This window comes from Rhinopithecus roxellana, chromosome 18 (assembly GCF_007565055.1).
Source record: "Rhinopithecus roxellana isolate Shanxi Qingling chromosome 18, ASM756505v1, whole genome shotgun sequence".
In the NCBI taxonomy this organism is placed as follows: Eukaryota; Metazoa; Chordata; class Mammalia; order Primates; family Cercopithecidae; genus Rhinopithecus; species Rhinopithecus roxellana.
This window is the reverse complement of record NC_044566.1, coordinates 46,236,008-46,251,603: the sequence shown is the minus strand read 5'-3', so window position 1 is coordinate 46,251,603 and position 15,596 is coordinate 46,236,008. Positions and strand designations below refer to the sequence as shown.

At 44.0% G+C, this 15,596-nt stretch overlaps 1 protein-coding gene across 5 annotated transcripts in view; it reads right to left on the bottom strand.

Annotated features, from left to right (window-relative positions):
* The window catches only part of RUBCNL (rubicon like autophagy enhancer), a 49,865-nt gene extending 42,226 nt beyond the window's left edge, over positions 1-7,639 (bottom strand). For 2 of the 5 annotated variants that reach the window (XM_030921922.1, XM_030921915.1), the window contains exons 1-2: positions 7,077-7,639; positions 4,504-4,706 (exon numbers count right to left, since the gene is read on the bottom strand). The gene's annotated coding sequence lies outside the window, so the exon portion shown is untranslated. Of the gene's footprint in view, positions 1-3,270; positions 3,427-3,955; positions 4,308-4,503; positions 4,707-7,076 lie in introns of those variants that run through there. The other 3 variants (XM_030921917.1, XM_030921921.1, XM_030921916.1) reach the window with 2 other exon arrangements.
* Between the last annotated feature and the right edge of the window lie 7,957 nt (positions 7,640-15,596).

Here is a 15,596-nt window from a genome sequence, read left to right as displayed (position 1 = left end):
CACCTTCCTCCTCATCAATTCATAACTAATGCTTACATGACATTTACTTTGTGCCTGGCACAGTTCCAAATTTTCTACACACACATCATTTCCTTATGCCTTGATTAGGTCAGAATCTTTCAAGGTGCTTCAGATTATTACCAACCTAGCCCAGCCCCCAAGAAAAATGAACTCTCTTGGTTTCTACACAGCAACATCCAAAGGGCAGCTGGAGGATGGGGGTGGGGTGAAGACTATTAAAGCTATCTTGATTAAGAAATAGTCAACATTATGAGCAAAACCCACAAGTCCAGGTGGCATTGTTTGGAAAAACAGAAAGCAAGAAAACTATCATCTGTAATTTCACAGTATAATAGAAGATACATGGAGTGAATAATGAATTGTTTCTGCCATACTAAGACACACAGCCAGCCTACTTGAGGAGCTATTTTCAAATGACCAAGACCCAGGAGGCCCAGGCTAAACTAATCTAGCCCTAATTCTACAAGCACAGGAATGAAAAGAAGATCTTTAAATCTTGTGGACTCAAATATCTCTTTCGAATATTAATATTCACCCAGCATGCAGCAGACTGCCTATACCTTGGCAATGCTAGTGACATTGACATGTCTACCTCCCTGAGCCCAGATCACCATAAAACCAAGCCTAAACTAAGAGTGAGCAAGCAAAAAATCCTCAGATTTTTATATAAGTCATGGGACAAACAAAATGATTTAACAATTGAGCCATATTTTAAAAAATACCTGCAAAATATGCATATAGATAAGTGGAAGTCTCTTCACTTAACAAAGTGGCCATGCCAAAAACTAAGAATCATTTCCAAGTAAATACAGAGAGAATAGGGAAGTGCCCTATGTATATTTTTGGAATTCAGTTCTTTTCTGTTCAACGGTAGCTTGTTGGAATAAAAGAATGTAAAAGAGTATAAGAAGAATAAAATTCTTTATAAGAATAATACAATACCTTTGAATATAATTCTTCTTATACTTACTCTACAATTTTCTACAAACGTAATTACTCTACAATTTTCTTTCTTTTTTTTTTTTTTGAGACGGAGTCTTACTCTGTTGCCCAGACTGGAGTGCAGTGGCGCGATCTCCACTCACTGCAAGCTCCGCCTCCCGGGTTCACACCATTCTCCTGCCTTAGCCTCCCGAGTAGCTGGGACTACAGGCGCCCGCCACCATGCCCGGCTAATTTTTGTATTTTTAGTAGAGACGAGGTTTCACCGTGTTAGCCAGGATGGTCTCCATCTCCTGACCTCGTGATCCGCCCGTCTCAGCCTCCCAAAGTGCTGGGATTACAGGCGTGAGCCACCGCGCCCGGCCTACAATATTCATCATCTAAAATCAACCAGCGAACAGCACCTGTTGACTGTGGGTGCTTTTCAACATTATCTGTTAAAAAAAACTTTGAGGTCTAATTTACATTTACTTCTTTTAATAAATATAAAGCTAAGGATCATTGGAATGAATGCATTTTTAAACAATAATTTTTCAACATAATTGTTGGAAAAATCACATTAAGTGTATAGTTTATCTATTCATTTTCCAGCCTACTGATGACAAAAAGGCTTGAATCTGAAACTTTTCTTTTTACATTCGGAGAAGCATTTTACTTTCACAGAGCATAATTTATGCTCACTAGAAACAAAGGATTCATTCAATGTAGAATTATTATCACCATGTTACGGGTCAGAAAAGGAAGTAAAGTGATGACCACATAGCCACTCAGCAGCATGCTCAAGTCCAAACTCTGGAACCTTGTCCAGAGCCCGTAGTTTCACCATCCATGTCGCCTCGGTGTGTGGGATAAAACACAATGCAAAAGTTAAAATACTCGCACACACAGGACCCAATTCAATATAATTTTTATGCCAATCTGAGAAAAATGAATTACTAGCTGTGTGATTTTGAGCAATGCTCTTAACCTCCCCATGAAGGATGGTGTGACAATGAACAGAATTGCAGCACGTGTATCAGTCTGGTACACAATGTCCTATGAAGGTTAGCTTTATTATCACCATCATTATTATTGCAGAAAGACTTTCAGTTCAGAATAAGACAGCACAGTTAAAGAGACCTAGTTTTATTTTCCAGCTTCTTAACTGAGTCATCTTTCAGCTCCTTTTAATTAAAAAGAAAAAACAATCAGAGATCTAATTGGGTATCAGGAAGACACACAATATGACTAACAGGCACTAATATTACTACATTTATAGTCTCTGGAAGGCTGGACATACTTATCCAAGAACTGCCTAAATTGTTACAATAATACACCACGATAAATCTTCCATGTTAGAAATTCCGTATTTCTCTCCATACTAGAAATAATCGTTCCATATTAGAAATATGAATGTAGATTTGGTAACAAGGGAAACTATTCAAATTTTCCAGTGCTATTATGTGTGCCTTCAGATGGGTGGGGGAAAAATATGTCAGCAAGCAATGTATCCTTTCTTTAATTTTTCACTTATAATCCTCTAAAGATCATGCAAAAAAAACAAAAAACAAAAAAAAAAAACAAAAACAAAAACCAACAAACATTTACTCTTGGATGTTTAACCTTGGCTCTGACAGAATGTTCCCTGTATAAAAAAACAAGAACTCAGCCAACAATGTTTCAGGAGTTAAACGGTTGCATGAAGACTATGTCCAGTCAAATCTAACCACCCACCCCTCTCCGAGGCTATGACCCTCAATTTTCATCAAAGTTCCTACCAGCTCCCATTTTGTACAGGCCCTAAAGAAGTTAATGAAAAAGGCAAAGTTCCTGTCCTCTGCTGTCACTCAGTAATGAGCAGTTTCATGTGGCAGTGCAGAAACTGGGCTTTGAGAAGCAGATGTGTCCTGACACTCTGGACCGGTAATCACGAAAACCCCAGTACTGCCATAAAGATGCTGTCTTAACTCGGCTCCAGACAAGGTTCTGTCGGCGGCCGGCAGTGTTTGAGCTGGCAGCAAATGTGGGGATACCTTCATAGGATACTTTATAGGCTTCAAAACACCTCCCTCCCTTCAAGCCATTAACCTTCTAAACCATACAGTGGGGTACGGCTGGAGTATTCTCCCCCTGAGGCAAGGGAACTGAAGTTCAAGGAGGTTTCTTGACTTGCCAAGATCTCCCCGCTACTTTGGCTTTAAGAAACTGGGTCTAAGAAACTCAAGCTTACGGATTCTCTGTCCTCTGCGCGCTCCCACCACATCTTCAATTCAAAGATCCTTCCAAATTTCATAGAAATAACCTAGTAAGGGCAGCTCTTGAGTATACCTTTTCCTTTGAGTCTTAATTTTCACTCAAGGCGAAATAACCCCTCCTCTGAAAGTTCTCCAAGCCGACAGCATCAAGTTCGCAGGGGATCCATATCAGTCTCAGCAGGTGGACTTCACAAGGGGCGGGTTGGGGGAACGCCCGCCTGACAGTGTCCTGCATGGCAGGGGTGGCGAGAGAGGGGAGTTGCTACGTAGGGCGCTGGGACCAAATAACACGCCGCGATTTCACACTCCAGCCTAGCTCAGTTATGTAGCAAAATGTTTTTCTGTCACCAGATAGCCACGACTTTGGCTGTGTTGAGGACACGAACAGAGAAAAGACACATCCCGGAACACTGCGCCTGGGAGGACGCAGGGCGCAGGCTTTGTAGTCACTGAGAATCGCCCTGCGTAAAAGTGCCCTGAGGTCCCGCTTCTGCGCCTTTCCCGGCCCAAGCCGAACACAGGATCAACCTCACTCTACAAAGTCGACGGGATTGAAATCCGCCACCCCGCGAGGAGCCCCTTCCCACTGTCTCCAAGGGGTCCCCGACACTAAGATACCTGGGTGTCTCTGCTGGGCACAAACCTCTCTGGCGCCCCTTCCACCATCCCACCTCTCCCGCTGCCCTCCCTTCCCTTTCTCCAACCACCTTCTCCGTCCCACGCCGCTGCACTCTCGCCCCCGGCCCCGCCCGCCTCACCCAGCCAAACCCGAGCGGTGGAACGCTGCGCCGGGTAAACGCCGCGCGTCGGGTCCTCCCTCGCGCGGCTCGGGGCAGCGTTCCGTGGCCACCGCGCTCCCCATAGCAGCAGAAACGGGAGGGAGGAGAGCTACAGAGGAGGGGACTGAGACGCCCCGACGCCGCCACGCCCCCCGCCCCACCTCCCACACGGGGGCCACCGTAGCTCTCTAGAAGCTCCTCAGGGAAGCAAACAACCATTCCCGCTGCGGCACTGAGACTCCGCTGAGATGGAAGGAACTATGCCCATGCGCGCTCCTACACCGGTGCCGCGGCGCCCTGGCCCAGCACCACGCACCCATGCGCCCCTCTGCTGGTCCTCGTAGATATCCCGCCCTGCCCTACCCACGGGGCCAGACGCAACGACGCTTTCAGGGGTCAAAGACCTGGCAGAAATGAGTTCCCAACCCCAGATGCCCCAAGCAGCTGTATTGAGCAGTCATACAATTGCCAGAAATGAAGATTGAGTAATCTGGCTGAGTCGGCCCTGAAATCGACCTGCAACTTACCCGGAACGTGAGCTGCCTTACTCTGACCTCTGCTAGCTGCTTCACCTGGAGTCGGAGTCCGACTCATTTAGCACTTCACTGTCCGTGTTAGTTCAGCCTTCACTGTCAGCAACTCGTCACCTTGTCCTCTTGCAGCGAAGGCTTGGAATCCCATCACGGGTGTGCAGCGGTTAGTCCTGAGATCACGGTGGTGCTAGGAGAACCTGCCAACCAGTACAGAAAGTTGTCACGAATAGAAACCTAAGCTCTGGCCGGGTGCGGTGGTTCACGCCTGTGATCCCAGCACCTACTTTGGGAGGCCGAGGCGGACGGATCACTTGAGGTTAGGAGTTCGAGACCAGCCTGGCCAACATGGTGAACGCCTGTCTCTACTAAAAGTATAAAAATTAGCCGAGCGTGGTGGCGGGCGTCTGTTATGATGGCTACTGGGGAGGCTGAAGCAGGAGCAAACCGGGAGGCAGAGGTTGCAGTAAGCCGAGATGGCACCATTGCAGTCCAGCCTGAGCGACAGAACAAGACTCTGTCTAAAAAAAGAAAAAAGAAAGAAAGGAGAAGAAGGGAAGGAGGGAGGGAGGGAAGGAGAGAGGAAGGCAGGCAGGAAGGAACCCAAGGGAGGGAGGGAGGAAGGAAGGCAGGAAGGAAGGAAAGGAAGGAAGGAAGGAGCCAAAGCCAAAGGAAGGAAGGAACCTAAGCCAAGGAAGGAAGGAGGGAGGGAGGGACGGAGGAAGGAAGGAAGGAAGGAAGGAAGGAAGGAAGGAAGGAAGGAGGGAGGGAGGGAGGGAGGGAAGGAGGGAAAGAGGGAAGGAAGGAAACTAAGCCAAGCCCCTCTCTCGCGGTACCCTAACTTCTCCTGGGGAAGGACCTCTGAACTGCCTGCGCTGGTAATGACACGTAGGTGAACCGATCCTGGCTTTCTTAGAAGATACGGGTCCTGGCTTTCTTAGAAGATTCCCTGCTGCATAAAACCAAATCCCGTTGCACTTTCCTGGGTTCCTTGACTTTGTCCTTTGTCATTTCCAGGATGGAGCAAAGGCACTGGTAATTTGGGTTTTACTTGCCTGGTACCTCTGGCATGGAGTGGCTAAACGGTGGCACCATGTGCTAGTTGCTGCCATCTTCAGATAAAATCTTGAATCAATATGACAAAAGTCAGATGAATACTAGCTGCCAATCACCCTGCTTCTCTTAGGGGCAGCCTGTTTGGAGCCTAGACCAGCTTCAACCTGCAAGAACTCTGGATATTTAGAACATTTAAAATTCTAAATACAGTATCCTAGGAATTCAGGTCAGCTGAAGGCCAATTGGGAAGGGCTTACCTTAAATGAATCAGAAAGAAAAAGGTGTGGGTGTATGCTAACATTTTTTGAGTATTGGGTATGTGCCAGGTACTTTTTCTTATTATTTTAAGCAAGTGTATGAACATCCCTGAGAATAACAAATCATTGTTCCCATTTCACAAGGGGGAATCTATGACTTAGAGAGGTTTAAGTAACTTGCCCAAAGTCACAGAGCTAGTAGGTAGCACAGTTAGGCTTTCAAGTCAGGTGTATCTAACACCAAACCCTATGTCCAATTTCTACCATACCGCCAGCAAGATGGAAGAAAAATGAAATAAAGGGACCAGGCAAGAGCCAGTTTCAGGAACATTTAAAGGGAAAGAGGAGTAAGGAGGAACTCAGAGAAAGAATCTTGAAACGAGGAAATGTCATGCCAGGTAAATCAGTGAGTCAAAAACTAAAAACAGCTGTACTAGTTGGCAGATTGGACATAGTCCAAGGCAAGAAAATCATTCTTGTAGGGAGATTAAGATATTTTGGGCCGGGCGCGGTGGCTCAAGCCTGTAATCCCAGCGCTTTGGGAGGCCGAGACGGGCGGATCACGAGGTCAGAAGATCGAGACCATCCTGGCTAACATGGTGAAACCCCGTCTCTACTAAAAAAATACAAAAAACTAGCCGGGTGAGGTGGCGGGCGCCTGTAGTCCCAGCTACTCGGGAGGCTGAGGCAGGAGAATGGCGTAAACCCGGGAGGCGGAGCTTGCAGTGAGCTGAGATTCGGCCACTGCACTCCAGCCTGGGCGGCAGAGCAGGACTCCGTCTCAAAAAAAAAAAAAAAGATATTTTGGACAAAGATTGTGGGCTTTAGTCATCCTGTCTGAAGCCACTCTGAAATCACCTTTATCAAAACTGCCATAAGGCAGGCCTAGGCACTATCACATGGACATCCTACTAAATCCCAGTATAGACGCTCGACATCTCATCGCAGATGCAGGAGGTTCACATTCTGAAAGAGCATCTCTAGGACTAAGGAGGAACATTCAAGGACAGAGTTTCAAGTTAGGAATGCTCACTGGAAATCTGCTCTGTCCTCTCTGGGATCTGAAAGTAGAATTTCCCAAGCACTAAATGCTGAGGCGTGGGCTTTCCAAGAATTTCCTGAATCGTTAATTCTGAGAATGTCACTGATTATTACAGAGGCTGATTTGGGTTTTTTTCATGGGGAAGGTGAACTTCCAGATCACAGTGCCCTCTAGGACACGGGGTTTGAAAGTCATGAGCGTCAGGGACAACTCACCGTTTTAGCTGGCCCAGCCGGGCTCCTGCCCAGCACCCCTTGATCACACACAAAGCTCCATTGTGGCCAGGACAGCCACATAAAAGACCGAAAGCTTAGCAGCTGCCCGCCAAAACCCAGCCAGGCTTCACAAGAAGTGATTTGTGCTGTGAGCAGAGCTTTGACCCTGGTTTTGAACTCAGCTGACAGTCAGCAAAGGGGAAATCAGTCCCTGTACATAACAGGAAGGAAATGAGATGAAATGAACTGCATTGTAAGCTACCAGAGGGTGCCTAATGGCATCCTCACCACACAGAAGTCCCAGGAAGAAAGACTGATGATTTTGCATGGGGGAGAAGCCCAGACAAGCACCAGGGAAGGAAAGAACCGAGGGAATCTGCATTTGGCTTGGCTGTTTCTCTTCCTCCTTGCCTGTCTGACTTAAACAGCCACTGTCTACAAAAGGACGCATCTGTATGAATCCACTTACATGAGGAACCTAGAATGGACAAATTCATAGAGACAGAAAGTAGAACAGAAGTTGGCCAGGCCTGGCAGGATGGGGAATCCGGAGTTATTGCTTAATGGACACAGAGTTTCTGTTTGGATGATGAAAAAGTTCTGGAGAGAGACTGTATTGATAGTTGCACAAATGCTGTAAATGTACTTAATGCCACTGAATTGTACACTGAAAAACGGTTATGATAACACATTTTGTTATATTTTACCACATATGTGTGTGGTGTATGTATATTTGTATATATTATTTATATATTTTACATATACATTTATGTAAAATTACACATACATATATATGTATATGTAAAATTGTATGTATATGTAATTTATGTATACATATATATGTAAAAAATATAAATGTATTATCTTGATGTAATACTTCGTTGGAGTAAAAGCCCAGGTGAAAGCAATCAGCTGACAGGACCTCTACACATGGAAATTCTTTGCTTGAATTTTTGTTTGTTTGTTTCTCTTTTTAATTTTTATTTATTTATTTTTGAGATGGAGTCTCACTCTGTCACCCAGGCTGGAGTGCAGTGCCATGATCTTGATTCGATAAAACCTCCACCTCCCAGGTTCAAGTAATTCTTGTGCCTCATCCTCCCAAGTAGCTAGGATTACAGGCATTCACCACCACACCCAGCTAATTTTTGTATTTGTAGTAGAGATGGGGTTTCACCGTGTTGGCCAGGCTGGTCTCAAACTCCTGACCACAGGTGATCTGCCTGCTTTGGCCTCCCAAAGTGCTGGGATTACAGGCATGAGCCACTGCACCCAGCCTTTTTGCTTTTAATTTTTTTTTTTTTGACACAGGGTCTTGCTTTGTTGCCCAGCCTGAGTGCAGTGGCATGATCATGACTCACTGCAGCCTCGACCTCCCAGGCTCAGGTGATCCTCCCACCCCAGCCTCCCTAATAATTGGGACTACAGGCAAACAGCACCACACCCAGCCAAATTTTTTAAGTTATTTGTAGAGATGAAGGTTTCCCTATGTTTCTCAGGCTGGTCTCGAACTCCTGGGCTCAAACGATCCTCCCGCCTTGGCCTCCCAGAGTGCTGGGATTACAGGCATGAACCACCACACCTGGCTCTATGAATGTTAATAAATCTTTGCCAGGCGTGGTGGCTCATGCCTGTAATCCAAGCACTTTGGGAGGTGGAGGTGGGCGGATCTCTTGAGGTCAGGAGTTCCAGACCAGCCTGGCCAACATGGAGAAACTCCATCTCTACTAAAATACAAAAATTAGCCGGGCGTGATGGCAGATGCCTGTAATCCCAGCTACTTGGGAGGCTGAGGCAGGAGAATCGTTGAACCCAGGAGGCAGAGGTTGCAGTGAGCCAGGACAGCACCACTACACTCCAGCCTGAGCAACAGAGCAAGACTCTGTCTCAAAATAATCAAATAAGTAAATAATTCTTAATTTATTTTTCTTTCCATTTAGGGGTGCCAGGGCCCAGCTTTTGGGTTGTTGCAGCTCCTTATTCAGAAGGAAGAGTAGTTATGCTGTTTTACTCTCTGCTCCAGCTGGTGTTAAGTAGCGGGGGGTTTGTGGTGGCATATTCAGAGATGTGGCCCTAAAAGGGACTCTTTACCTTTGAGGACTAAACTCTGATTTTTTTTTCTTGTCCAAATTCCTATCTAAGGGGTTTGGGGAGTCATGCCCTACAAATCATAAATTCTCATTAGATGGGTTTTATTTAACCCTGTATGTCGTGACTTACTTTTCAATCTGACTCTGGCATAACATCACAAGACAAGGAAGAAATTCAAAATATTTTACCCCAAAACATGTTTCTTTGCCATATTTTGAAATGGCCCCACAAAGCTGTTCTTTGTAAGGGAAAATTTACATCTGTAAAGAATCTCTATTAAAATAGCTAGATCTTTTTCTTCCAGACACTCCCAATCCTAAAGAGATTAACTAAGATCTGAATAGGAAACATTTGTCATCTATTATCTCTAAGGGCAGACACTATAAGACTTCAAAACAACTTTGGTCACCACAATTTTTATCTTAACCTGAACAATCCCTTTCTATGAATCCCAGGTTTTTAGACAAACTCAACCAATTGTCAACCAGAAAATGTTTCAATTCACCTATAACCTGGAAGCCCCACCACCGCCGGCTTTTCATTGTCCCACCTTTCTGGACCAAACCAACTATTTCTTCAATGTATTTGATGGATGTCTCATGCCTCTCTAAAATGTATAAAACCAAGCTGGGCCCTGACCGCCTTGGACACATGTTCTCAGGACCTCCTGAGGGCTGTGTCATGGGCCATGGTCACTCATATTTGACTCAGAATAAATCTCTTCGAATATTTTATAGAGTTTGACTCTTTTCGTCCACACCTTCGATATTAAATCTGTGCACTACTTACAAAGAGAGAGGGAGAAGGAGAGGGAGGGAATGAGAGAGAGAGAGAGAGAGAGAAATTGAAGAAATTAAAAGGATTGTAGACCCAAGTGACTATTTGCTTCCAGCAGCCAAGATGACCAGATAGGACCATCCCATAGCTTCAGGCTGACCATTATCCCCATGGTAGGTCTGTTCCTGGAAATGACTGGATGAGGGAATGTGCTCTCGGTCTTACAGATAACAAGAAGTAACCTTTGACTTTTAGTCCTTCCTCCTGTGTCTTCAGTACACAGTTGCCACTTTTCCTCTTTGAAGATGCTCTTAGCTGGACTAGTAGAACCAGAAGCTGCACCTGTCTTATGGTCTACTTTTATGACTAAATATGTGTATAGATAAAATCCGTGGTTCCACATGAGTGTAATGGCAATCTACCGTTAGAACTAAAAACATTAAGTTGTTTGTACTCTGTCTTGCCCACTGGGTTGTGGAGCCAGGAAAACGTTACTGATTCTTGATTTTCTTCCCCATGCCCTATCCAGAACCTAGCCACATACTTTGTATACTTTAGGTGGTTCATAAATATTTTTAACTGCTCACGTGGCTTGTGTGGTATGATTTGAATGCCATTCTGCAAAACAGGAAGACATTAAACTAAGATCCCATGCTTGGAAACAGTTAATACATCCAAAGTTCAAAGCCTTCATCTAACATTTATAGTGTTGTCTGTAATCTCAACCTAATTTTCAGTCTCTTCTTTCAAGCCTGCCTCAAATACCCTAAAATCCACAATGGCCACCAATTGTTTTGGGAACATTCTCCATTTTCCTACCCTTGTACCCCAAGTCATGGACCACATCTTATATTCTTCACATGTACTTCCTGGTGTTGACCCTATACTTCAGTGTTTTGTGCCTGACACTTCCTTTGTTTTTGGGGTAGCCTTGTAGCCCGGTTTAGACAACCCCAAGTCATTTCCACATGAAATGTTTGATAAGGAAAGGCTAAAAGACTCAGATAAAATCTTAGGTGGCTGGTATGAATTTTATTCCGTAACTCTGGTATCAAAAAAAAAGTGACATTACCTTATTTTTCTAAAACCTCTTCTAACTCAAATTAAATTGACCTGGTATTTCCTACTTGAGTAAATGACAAGCAATGGAGTCTGTCATGTATTGGAGAGCCTTACTCTTACCTCCCTAGAGCTTCTTGAGAGCCCAGGTGCTTATGGAACATCCAGGGAAAGATTTCTGGTCTTTGTTCCATCATTATCACACAGAAGTTCCCATTTTCAAAGCCTGTGTTAATTAGGAAGTTCTATCAATCTATGCCCAGTGTAGGTACAGGGATCCTTTGCCAAGCCCCTAGAGGTTTAATGGCTCAGCATCGAAATGCTACCCTTTCAGAGAGTGTCTTCCTCATTCAAACACCTTCTTCAAACTTCCCAGCAAAACAAACAAACAAAAAATCCCTCTCCCTTATCTCCTACCTGAAGAAGGTACCTCCCAGTCAGGCAACTCCTGCCTCTCTGCATACCATATCCTAGAGACAAAAAAACTAAAGACAAAAATCTTTAACTCTGCCCCTTGGGACTCCCAGCCCTGCTGGCTGTCTTTTGGGAGGGGGGAGAAAAGAGGTCTCATTGATTCAGATTTTTCCACAAAGCAATAAGAACAAAACAAATCAATTTCTTAATTATCAGCAGCCACAAAATACAAATGAACTTCTCAATAAATTATCCTGCCACAGTAGTTCAAAAATTCTAATGCACTGATACAATGAATACCAATGGATACTGGTCTGTGACCTAAACAGAGGTTGCATCTCTCTGTAAAGTTTATAGATCCAGCTTCTCTTGCATCAATTCACTTCACCAACCATTAAACTCATTCAGCTTAATGCGATACTCTGATTTTATGCTCACCAAGCCATCTACTTAAAAGTGGATTTTCTATGCCAATTTGCCTATAGAAAGAGAAGGAATTTATAAGTGAGAATATGCAGTGTTTGGTTTTCTGTTCTTGTGTTAGTTTGCAGAGAATGATGGTTTCCAGCTTCATCCATATCCCCGCAAAGGACATTAACTCATTCTTTTTTGTGACTGCATAGTATTCCGTGGTGCATATATGCCACATTTTCTTTATCCAGTCTATCATTGATGGACATTTGGGTCGGTTCCAAGTCTTTGCTATTGTGAATAGTGCTGCAATAAACATTCATGTGCAAAGTGGGAGTTGAACAATGAGAACACACGGACACAGGGAGGGGAATATCACACACCAGGGCCTGTGGAGGGGTGGGGGGGGGGGGGTAAGGGGAGGGAGAGCACTAGGACAAATACCTAATGCACGTGGGGCTTAAAACCTAGATGACAGGCCAGGCATGGTGGCTCATGCCTGTAATCCCAGCACTTTGGGAGGCCAAGGTGGGTGGATCATGAGGTCAGGAGTTCAGGACCAGCCTGGCCAAGATGGTGAAACCCCATCTCTACTAAAAATACAAAAATTAGTTGGGCGTGGTGGCATGTGCCTGTAATCCTGGCTACTTGGGAGGCTGAGGCAGAGAACTGCTTGAACTCAGAGGGTGGAGGTTGCAGTGAATCAAGATTGCGCCACTGCACTCTAGCCTTGGTGACAGAGTAAGACTCTGTCTCAAAAGAAAAAAAAAAAAACCTAGATGAGGGGTTGATGGCTGCAGCAAACCACCCTGGTACATGTATACCAATGTAACAAACCTGCACGTTCTGCACATGTATCACAGAACTTACAGTATAATTAATAAAACAATTTCTCTCATTAACATGTTTGCAAAGACCCTAAATAAAATATTAGTAAAGCAGCTGGGGGTGGCAGCGGGCATCTGTAATCTCAGTTACTCAGGAGGCTGAGGCAGGAGCATCGCTTGAACCCAGGAGGCAGAAGTTGCAGTGAGCTGAGATCATGCCATTGTGCTCCAGCCTGGGCAACAAGAGTGAAACTCCAACTAAAAAAAAAAAATAGTAAAGTAAATATAGCATTGGAATAAAAGAGAAAATACACCGAAAAAAAAAAAAAAAAAGGAGAGAGAAGACATTTACCAACCAGCATGGACATTCCCACCGACTCCACTCCCCTAATGTTATATTTTTATAGCACATAGTAAGTAATTATCATTCTTACTTATATATTAATCTCTAGTGAGTTTGGTCCGATTATATCAGACCTGTAATAAGTGGAATAATGGTCCCCCAAAGACGTCCACATTTTAATCCCAGGAGCCTATAATTATGTTACATGGTAAGGGGGAATGAAAACCGCAGATAGAATTAAGATTGCTGGGCCGGGCATAGTGGTTCAGGCCTGTAATCCCAGCACTTTGGGAGGCCGAGGTGGGTGAATCACTTGAGGTCAGGAGTTCAAGACCAGCCTGGGCAATATGGCGAAACCCTGTCTCTACCAAAAATACAAAAATTAGCCAGTCTCATAATGCAGTCTTAAAAATAAATAAAAATTTAAAACAAAATATTTTTTAAAGTTTTTTTAAAAAATTAAGGTTGCTAGTGAATCAGCTGGCTTTAAAATGAAGAGATTATCCTGGGTTATCCATATGAGCTCAATGTCATCACAAGGATCCTTATAGTAAAAGAGAGTCAGAGTCAGAGTGATTCACTGTGACAAAATTTTGAACAACCATTGTTGCCTTTGAAAAAAATGGAAGGAGGCCATCCATGAGGCAAAGAGTATGGGCAGCCTCTATAAAGTGGAAGAGACTGGGAAACAGATCCTCCCAGAGCTTTCCAAAAGGAACACAGCCCCACAGACACCTTGATTTTAGCCCTGCTAGGCTCATTTCAAACTTCTGGCCTCCAGAGCTATATGATAATACATTTCTATTGGTTTTGTTTGTTTGTGGTTGGTTGGTTTGATTTTTTTGAGGTAGAGTCTCACTCCGTCACTCAGGCTGGAGTGCAGTGGTGCAATCTCAGCTCACTGCAAACTCCGCCTCCTTGGGTTCAACCGATTCTCCTGCCTGAGCCTCTCAAGTGGCTGGGATTACAGGCACATGCCATGATGCCTGGCTACTTTTTGTATTTTTAGTAGAGACAGGGTTTTACCATGTTGGCCGGGCTGGTCTCAAACTCCTGACCTCAAGTGATCCGCCCGCCTCAGCCTCCCAAAGTGCTGGTTTACAGGCCTGAGTCACCATCCCCAGCCATTTCTATTGTTTTAAGCACTAAATTTATAGTTCCTTGTTACAGCAGCAATAAGAAACTCATGGGACCCTGAGAGCCTGGATTATTTTGGTTGCACTGACGAAATACAGTTTCTGGATTTCGTATACCTGCCAAGTGGTTTCCTGGACTCACCTGAAATATCTCAATTTTTTTCTTTCTCTAATTATCCAAGTGCTTTGAACATAATATAGGCTCTTAAAAATATCTGTTGAATCAATGAATTTTGGCTAACTATGAAGTCTGTGAGTCATGGCTGGTGTGTTTTTGATAGTCTGAAAACTTTTAGGATTAACCATTTCTCTCTCTAATGAGTTGTGAATAAATGCCTCTAATATCAATGTGATGTATCATTTTACATGTCACCGGGATAAGAGGATGCCCAGATAGCTGGTCAAACATTATTTCTGGGTGTGTCTGTGAGGGTGTTTCTGGATAAGATGAGCAGCATTTGAATCTGTGAACTCAGTAAAGTAGGTTGGCCCTCCCCAGTGTTGGGGGGTATCATTCAATCCCTTGAGGGCCTGAATAGAACAAAAGACAGAGGAAGGAAGAATTCGCCCCTTTTTCTCCGTCCCACTGCCTGAACTAGGACATCTCATCTTATCTACTGTGCCCTTGGTTCTCAGCCCTTCAGACTTGGATTTCGTTATTCCATCGACCTTCCTGGGTCTCCAACTAGCAGACAGCATATTGTGGATTTCTCAGCCTCTGTAACCTCCATAGTCATGTGAGCCAATTTCTCATAATAAATCAACTTCTCAGCCAGATGCAGTGGCTCATGCCTGTAATCCCAACACTTTGAGAGGCCAAGGCGGGTGGATCACCTAAGGTCAGGAGTTCGAGACCATCCTGGCCAACATAGTGAAACCCTGTGTCTACTAAAAATACAAAAATTAGCCAGGTGTGGTGGTGGGCCTCTGTAATTCCAGCTATTCAGGAGCCTGAGGCAGGAGAATCGCTTGAACCCAGGAGGCGGAAGTTGCAGACCGAGATCATGATACCGCACTCCAGCCTGGTGACAGAGGGAGACTCCGTCTCAAAAAATAAAATAAAATAATAAATAAATAAGTAAATTTCTCTCTCCCTCGTATATATAATATATAGATATATATGCAAATGTACATATACATGTATACATATATTATGTGTATATTATATATACACACAGAAAGAATTATTATGTGTATATATATACATAATATGTATACATATACATATGCTTTTGTGTATATATACATACACATATGCACAATGTATACACAAAAGCAAAATGAGCAAAAGTCCTCAATTTCAATATCCTATTGGTTCTATTTCTCTGGAGAACCCTAAAAATCAAGAAACTGTAGTTAAATTATATGGACTTAACAGCAAATTTGTGATGATAATACCTCGCTCTTTTTTCTTCTTTCGGGGAAAATGTGGATTTATTTGAAAATCAATGCCTAGTCTTAG